Raw genomic sequence first — 8,800 nt, 5'->3', positions numbered from 1 at the left:
TGAAAGGGTTTGATCAGAAAGCTGGGAAATGCAGGTCTATGCCATTCAAAGATGCTGAGCAGTGAAAAAATATTTCTTAAACCCTAGCTACTGTACTCTCCAACTACTCTTTGGGCTTTGCCTGAGCAAAGTCCCTCTGGGTTCAGTAACATCTTGTTTCCTGAACCCCTGGCCTACCTGAAGGCAAGTCAGTATATCAAGTCCCCAGTCTTGGGTCAGTCCACAAGTCCAAACCAAAGTACAGTCCTGCAGCAACCAAGATGAGGTAAGAGCACCTCAGCTTTGCTGCCCTTTTATTCATTAAATATTATGATATTTAAAACACAAGAAGGCCTGGAAACAATGCCTTATGAGGAACGGCTTAGGGATAGGGCTGCCAGACTCAATAGTGGATAGGACTCATGTGCCTTTAATTGCCCTGCTCTCTTTTGAGTCTGGAAACCTTAAAGAGAAACCAGCAGACCCTTTCTTTAATTTCCAAGCAAAGGGTCTGCTGGTTTCTCTTTAAGGTTTCCAGACTCAAAAGAGAGCAGGGCAATTAAAGGCACAGAAGTCCTGTCCACTATTGAGTCTGGCAACCCTACTTAGGGAGCTGGGTATGTTTAGCCTGGAGAAGAGAAGGTTAAGGGATGATATGATAGTCATGTTCAAATATATAAAAGGATGTCATATAGAAGAGGGTGAAAGGTTGTTTTCTGCTGCTCCAGAGAAGCGGACACAGAGCAATGGATTCAAGCTACAAGAAAGAAGATTTCACCTAAACATTAGGAAGAATTTCCTGACAGTAAGAGCTGTTCGACAGTGGAATTTGCTGCCAAGGAGTGTGGTGGAGTCTCCTTTGGAGGTCTTTAAGCGGAGGCTTGACAGCCACCTGTCAGAAATACTTTGATGGTGTTTCCTGCTTGGCAGAGGGTTGGACTGGATGGCCCTTGTGGTCTCTTCCAACTCTATGATTCTGTGATTCTATGATTTAAGACCTCTGGATTTTGTTTTCAAAATTCAGCTTCCCTGTTTTATTTTCTGACAATTCTATTTGCTTGTGTCAAAATTCAGGCTTAATTATTTCAAATGCATTAAATACAAATTTTGGTTTCTAAGGATTTGTCTTCTGTGCAACTCTTAGTTTGGACTGAGCTGTTTAATGTACTGCACCACACACAGTTAAAAAGGAGTACAAACAAATTAGCTCTATATTGCCTTTAAAATTAACAGCTTTTAAAAAGTTAATATATGCCCATTTCAGTGGATGCTGAAACATACATAAACAAAAGGAGGTCAAGTATTCATTAGAAAAAAAATAAAAATTAACAAGTTTAGAGCCAATTGGCATTATAAATGCTGAATAGGCAACACAACATGGAAAGCACTGTGGGAACATCCAAGCATTTCTCCTGGAAAATATACTTAGCAAAATATATTTGTGATGACTCATTGTATATACAGAAAATTCTTCATATGTTCAGTATTTACAACTTAGGCCATATCAGGCATGATATTATTCATGTTGCTTGGTCTTGGGGGGGGGGTGTATATACAGTTCTGATGGAGCTTGGCCCATTCACGCCAGGTATTTGTTAGAAGAAAACCACATGAAGCCAAACAATATGAAAAACATTAAATCTAGTTTGGCCCTGGGAAATGGTCACTTACAAAATCTGGAGCAGCAGGACAGAAAGAAAGACCACTTTTGAATTTGCATTTCAACAATAATTAAGTAATATGTACAAGCAGTGCTATTTTTCTAGAAAAAGAGGTGCCGGAACTCACCATGAACACCTCCCTTGTTCTCTTATACTGGCAATGGTGCCCATCTGAGAAGTGCTGGAACTGAGTTCTAGTGAGTACCAGCTAAAAAAAATGCAGTGTACAAGATGTGCTGATAACTCCTAATCCTATTGAAATTGACATTCCCAAACCCTTCTTTTAAATATGATGGACATTGGATGTGCTAAAGGGGTCACAATAATTATTTCCCCCTACCCCTATGTGAACACTGACATCTACAGAGGGCTTTGGTATGACATGCCATGCAAGAAATTTAAATAACACGAAAGAAAATGTTTCAGGCTTTCAAAGCCTCTATGGGTATCAAATAAGCACAAATCTTTTCTATTCCCTTTGGAGTACAATCCACATTCTACTTTGTAATTTATTTCAAAAATTCTAAAGAAGTGGCTGGTTCAGAGTCTTTTCTTTGAATCTGATTTCTCTCTTTCCATCTATAGCATGTATCAGCATGATGTCTCAGAAGCCTTCCTCCAATATGAAATTATAATAGTCAGCAATCTTAAAATATCAGTACAAATTTAGGCAAATTTATCTTAGACATTTTATGTGATCAATTATCTTGTAGCAAAAAAGATGTTGGAGTTCAGTTTAGCAGACAAAGAAGAAAAGTCGTTTATTTTCTGTTATTATAAGAAAAAGTCACCTTACAATGCAAATATTTTTGTAGTCACTACAGGTAGAAACTTCCAACACTGATAGCTGATTTCATACTTATAACACACACATATATGTATTTATTAGGATTCAAAGAAGTATGTGGCTGATTCAATTTGTGGTTAGGTTTATGTTTCTCAAACTGTGTGCTATCCTTGATTTCTTCGCATAGCACTCCAAGGTTACTATCAGAGACCTTGTGTGTAACGCAGGAAGAATTTGTGATGTATCTCCCTCATGAATCAGTGTTGCCAGCCAGAAACTAGAGTAGCATGGGCAGATTTCTTCCATGTTTTTCAAATATTTCTTATATTTCCTGGGCAGTGTAGAGAGAAGCTATGTTCCATACCTTGTAAGTGTCCCAGAAAAACCAGGACATCCCATTTTTTCCCCATGAGATCACAGTGCCCAATTTTGAACTGAGATCTCGCCCCAGAAAAAAAAAAGCACCGGGGGGGGGGCTGCAATCTTGCATGGTGCCCCAAAACATGTGGGTTTGGGTGCCTTGAAAGCACGACCCTGAAAAAAGCATATCTTTTGGGCTCCGTGATGATGATGATGATAATAATAATAATAATAATAATAATAATAATAATTTATTATTTATACCCTGCCCATCTAGCTGGGTTTCCCCAGCCACTCTGGGTGGCTTCCAACAGAAATATTAAAATACACTAATTTCTTAAAGATTAAAAGCTTCCCTAAACAGGGCTGCCTTCAGATGTCCTTTAAAGAGACCCTGGTAGTTATTTTTCTTTTTGACATCTGGTGGGAGGGCGTTCCACAGGGCGGGTGCCACTACCGAGAAGGCCCTTTGCCTGGTTCCCTGTAACTTGGCTTCTTGCAGCGAGGGAACCGCCAGAAGGCCCTCGGCAGTGGACCTCAGTGTCCGGGCAGAGTGATGGAGGTGGAGACACTCCTTCAGGTATACTGGACCAAGGCCACGATCACATGACTAGCACAAACAGGAAGACCCACATCCCCGTTTTGGGACTGAACATGTTGGATTGTATGATGCCGCACTGGCTCCCAAAGCAGCCAAGCATCATTTCTTTGGGTTCCCTTCTTCCCCAGTCCTAACTGATAAAGATATTTTTGATTTCCACCCTGTGGTAAGTATTAAATAAAGGGGGGATTAGACATATCTGGTCTGTCCCTAAAGATACAGGAAAGTTACATCCACATGGATGCTCAGATGTTTCCCTCACGAAGTGAAGTGATAGTGTGCAGCTATCATCTACCCATGTAGTCTAAATCACCTGTGCTTTCAGAACAAGAGCAATACATTTTGCTGCCTGAGATGAAGGACAAAGTGGTGTCCCTACATATAAATGCAGAAGCTGACCCAAATGGCAGCTGAATCTTACTTCAACAGTTGCACTTACTTCAGCCTGACCACAGGATGCTGGACTAAATGGATCTTCCATCTGATTCAGCAAAAGTCTTCTTATATTTTTATAGAAAGTGACAGCATCCTTCACCATGCCTGAAGGCAGCACACCAATTTAGGGAGTGCAGGGCAGCCTACATGACCATCACAATCTGCCCAATGGTGGGGCTAGCCTGCAGTTTTCCTGTTTCCACCTCTTACCTGTTATTTTCACAACTACTCTAATTTTCCAGCATGTTAAAATAATGCCGTTTGCAAATGTGGTGTGTTAATTTTAATGAATATTCAAACAATGAGTGTAGTAAATGTGAACTTTATCATCATCATCATCATCATCAATTACCCACCCTCCACCTAAGGTCCCAGGCAGGTTACAACATTAAAGCACAATCTTAAAAAAACAGTTTTAAACAACTTTAACAAAGCAAGTCTTTGAGTCAAAGCAGCTGAAAACAGAACAAAAAAGAAGTTTTAATGCACAACTGAACTCTTAGTTAATGATGGTTGCAGAGAAAGAGTAATTGCTTAACCTAATGATGTACAACTCATGATAAACAGATATTTTGACGTTGCTGGAAAGCATTTCAGGGATGAAAAATCTGAAAATTAATTCCATCATGCTTAACGAACCAAAATAGCTTAGAAAGAATTTTCCCATTCCACATTTATGAACAGAGAAGCCAAAGGAAACAAATGTTTCCCTTGACAAATAACTCTTATGTGTTTTAAGTTTGTTTATTCAGAGGTAGAGGCCACAATTCAATAAGCAACAATAAATTTTGCTCCCTGAGAAAAAGAACAAGATGGTGTTTGAATCATACTCCATACTAGTGATGGGAGTGTGTCCTCTATTCTACCTGAGGCAGCAGGCTAGAAAAGAGGTCCTGGGACAGGCTGTAGGATAGAGACAATTCCATTCTCTAACTGAGGGGTATGGCCCAGGGACTTGGGTTGAGGGATTCTGCCTTGATTGGCATCTTTTTCTTTCTTTCTTTCTTTGACATATCTCTTTGACAAATCTGCCCTGGTTACCTTGGCAGAGCAATAAGGTTGTAGAGTAGACTGTACTCTGTGGGTGTGGGGTATTCCTGAATTCTGTCTTATAAAAAACAAAATAAACCCCTGCTTGTAAGAACTGTAATAAAATGAGAACACCAGGGAGAATAGTTTACAAAACCCAGTGCATAAGGCTAATCTACCTAGCTTCCTTCCTTCAATAAATGCGTTTTCCCATGTCCACCTTCCCGCCCAAACCTCCAGTCTGATGTGGTAAAGTTCATTCTACTACCTCATTCTACTACCTCATTGGTAGATCAGACCTACCATGAAGGGCCATGAGATAAAGAGGGCAAGGAAGCCTAGGTGCTGGGGAGAGAACATATGGAAAGAAGACAATGTAATCAGAGGACACTTGGATGAGGGACCTCGAATGCCTGTAGATGTTGTTGAACTAAGTCCCATCAGCCCCAGCCATCAGAGATGATGGTCAGGAATCATGGGAATTGTAGTCCAATTGTAGTTCATCTGGACTCTGGGGGGGTCCCTCATTCCCAGTCTCTGCAGGGAAAATGGCAAGGAGAGACAAGTCATGTAAATTGTCTTTGTTGTGCTTTGCAACTGTGACTGGAAATACCATGGGAAGTTATTAGAAAACGATTTTTAGGTTTCAGTTGGAATTCCAAATAATTGCATTAGACGTGACCACTGTGAGAATAAGACTCCTTCAAGAGCTGGGCTGGAAGGAACAAGGTCTGAAGAGGTTTATCCGGGGCAGAGGGAAACTGCAGAAGGACAAAGGATGAAACTTCATTTGTTGTTAGCCTACAACAGTTTCAAAGTTCCTTCACTTATACCCCATTGTCTTTAACAATGCAATCTAATAAATGTCTGCTTGGAATTAAATCTTACTGAATTCAGAAGGCCTCGGTGCAAATGTGTTTAGAATTGCGCACCCCCCCCAACCAGCCTCAATGCTATTACAGCCCCCTCCAATGTCTTGAATACTCTGATACACAGTCTTCAACCCCACTTCCCACAGAGAAGCCAGACTAAGGAACAGGGTACATTTCCCATGTGCGTTAACGTCTCATTTCATTCAACGAATTCAAGGACATTCAGGCTCCAGCCACATTTCAGGAGGGTTTTTATTATCATTTATGGAGGCTCAAATTCTGGGAGCTTCCAATATTCTTGAGAAGCACTCTATAAAGCACATGAAAATTACTTGTCTTCAGAAAGAGGGAGAGATCAGAAATCTCGGGTCTTTGTGTAAATCACTAGGTAGCTGCTGAAGTGTTCAAATACCATGGTGATGAGATAGATAAAAATAAGACAAATTTCACAGATTAAATAGCTAGACTGAACTCCCTTTTATCTGTTGAATCCTTCCTACTCCCGATCTCTTGATATTCACACAAACTGAATTCACTAGCAAGCTACATATGAGCTGTATGAAATAAAGCACAATTCTTGAAAAAGGTCATGGTAGAGATGTGGTCTAAGCCTATGACTTATTATTATTCTGAGAACCTGTTGGATACTGCAATAACTTGCTGCTTGAGAATCAATCTAATTTATATCTTTGATACAAAATAAAACTCAAAACCACTTTTTCATGTTTTCTCACCTTTAGACATTTTTCTCATACTTTATTTCTGATGCTATAGCAGGTTACAGCAAAGTGACCTAATACCTGCTTTAGAACACCAAATCAGCTATACGGTTTGTGTTTTAGTATTAGGGCCTTTCCAACACATCTTTTGACTAGCTAGGTCATGGGTAGCCAACAAAGTGCCTTCCATATATTGCTGGACTATGTTTTCCATTATTCCTGTCCAGCGATGATGTTGGCTTGGACTGATGGGCATTATAGCACAGTATCTAGAGCATGGGTAGGCAAACTAAAACCCGGGGGCCAGATCCGGCCCAATCGCCTTCTAAATCCAGCCCGCGGACGGTCCGGGAATCAGCATGTTTTTACATGAGTAGAATGTGTGCTTTTATTTAAAATGCATCTCTGGGTTATTTGTGGGGCATAGGAATTTGTTCTTCCCCCCCCTTCAAAATATAGTCAGGCCCCCCACAAGGTCTGAGGGACAGTGGACCGGCCCCCTGCTGAAAAAGTTTGCTAAGTACAACAATTGTATTTATGAGCAAATCAATCAAAATGACCTCAAGACAAGCTGAACTAGATTAAAGGTGCACTGGATTAATATTAGACTGGCCTAAATCTGAGTTTGGGGGCTGATTCCACATCTTTTTTTTTTTTCCTTTTCCAGTTTTTATTTATTATTTTTTTTTATAATTATTTATTAAATTTTCCAAAATAAACACATTTAAAACATTATACAAGACAAACAAACACATAAACAAACATTCAAAAATACAAACATCCCAAAAAAACATGCTCCGCCGAGCTTGACTTCCCTCCCTCCCCTCAAAAGGTTTTCTAATCAGTTCTTATCTCGCAGTTCCTTTGTATCTAATCTTTAGGGTCAATTCGTAGGATTTATTTCACGCCTGCAAGTGTCTTTAAACCTTTACAGTTCATTTCCATATAGTCCACAAATTTACTCCAATCCCTTAGAAACCTTGTCTCCCCCTGGTTTCGAATCCTGCTAGTCAGTCTCGCTAATTCTGCATATTCAATCATCTTTGTCTGCCAGTCTCCAATTGTCGGTAAGTCCTGGGTTTTCCATTTTTGGGCTAATAATGTCCTCGCCGCGGTTGTCGCATATAAGAAAAGGGTACTATCCTCCCTTGTTATCTCTTGGCCTATCAGTCCTAACAGAAAGGCCTCTGGTCTTTTGGGAAAAGTATATTTAAATATCTTTTTCAGTTCGTTATATATCATTTCCCAATATCCTTTAACCTTTTCACATTTCCACCACATATGATAAAAGTCCCCTTCCTTTTCATTACATTTCCAGCACATTCTGTTACTCATTCTATACATTTTCGCTAATTTCACTGGAGTTAAGTGCCATCTATACATCATCTTCCAAACATTCTCTTTCAAAGCAGTACATGCTGTAAATTTTATTGTTTGGTTCCATAATTTCAACCACGCATCATATTCAATATTATGCCCAAAATCCTTAGCCCATTTTATCATTACCTCTTTCGTCAACTCATCTTTAGTATACCACTCTACCAGCAAGTTATACATTTTGGACAACAATTTCACTCTGCCCCCTAGCAACTCTGTTTGAAATTTGGACCTGATTCCACATCTTTTTATTTGCTATATGTTCAGTACCTAATTTTACAGGTGCTCTAAAAACAATTGCCGCTATAATCAATTAGAGAGAACCTTACCTGAAACTCTGCCAGTCAGTTTATATCACATATGCACCTCCACATGGTAGCAGTGGTTCATGCAGTTGGTACCTCCATGTGATTTCTGCTGTGATAATCCCGCTGATAGCCCTGCCCCCCTTTCTGCAGCTCTCTTATCCTTGTGCATTTACAGCAGGCATAGGCAGGATGCAGAACCAGCAAGAACAGGCATCCCCAAACTTTGGCCCTCCAGATGTTTGGGACTACAATTCCCAACATCCCTGACCACTGGTTCTGTTAGTTAGGGATGATGGGAATTGTAGTCCCAAACATCTGGAGGGCTGGAGTTTGCCTATGCCTCATTTACAGGGTTGGACTCTATAGGGTTGTGACTATTAGGACCCATGACAGCATAGAATGAATTCAAATTCTGTTTTAAATTTATAGTCACTGCTCATAAGAAGAGACAGAATCAGTAATGAAAATTCAAATATTCATTTATTGCTTATTGTAAAATGTTGCTTGCTGGCATGAAAATAACTTTTAATTGAATTTTTATCATAAAATTACAGTTTGTGAATTTCTTTTTTATGGTACAGAAGCTTTTCCTATCAACAACCATCCACCCCATATGTGACGACAATTACAATGTGTTCACAGTGGGTGGGAAATATTATGCACTCCTGAAAA

Source organism: Zootoca vivipara, chromosome 8 (assembly GCF_963506605.1).
Source record: "Zootoca vivipara chromosome 8, rZooViv1.1, whole genome shotgun sequence".
In the NCBI taxonomy this organism is placed as follows: domain Eukaryota; kingdom Metazoa; phylum Chordata; class Lepidosauria; order Squamata; family Lacertidae; genus Zootoca; species Zootoca vivipara.
The sequence above is the reverse complement of the archived record's forward strand: the minus strand, read 5'-3'. Positions refer to the sequence as shown.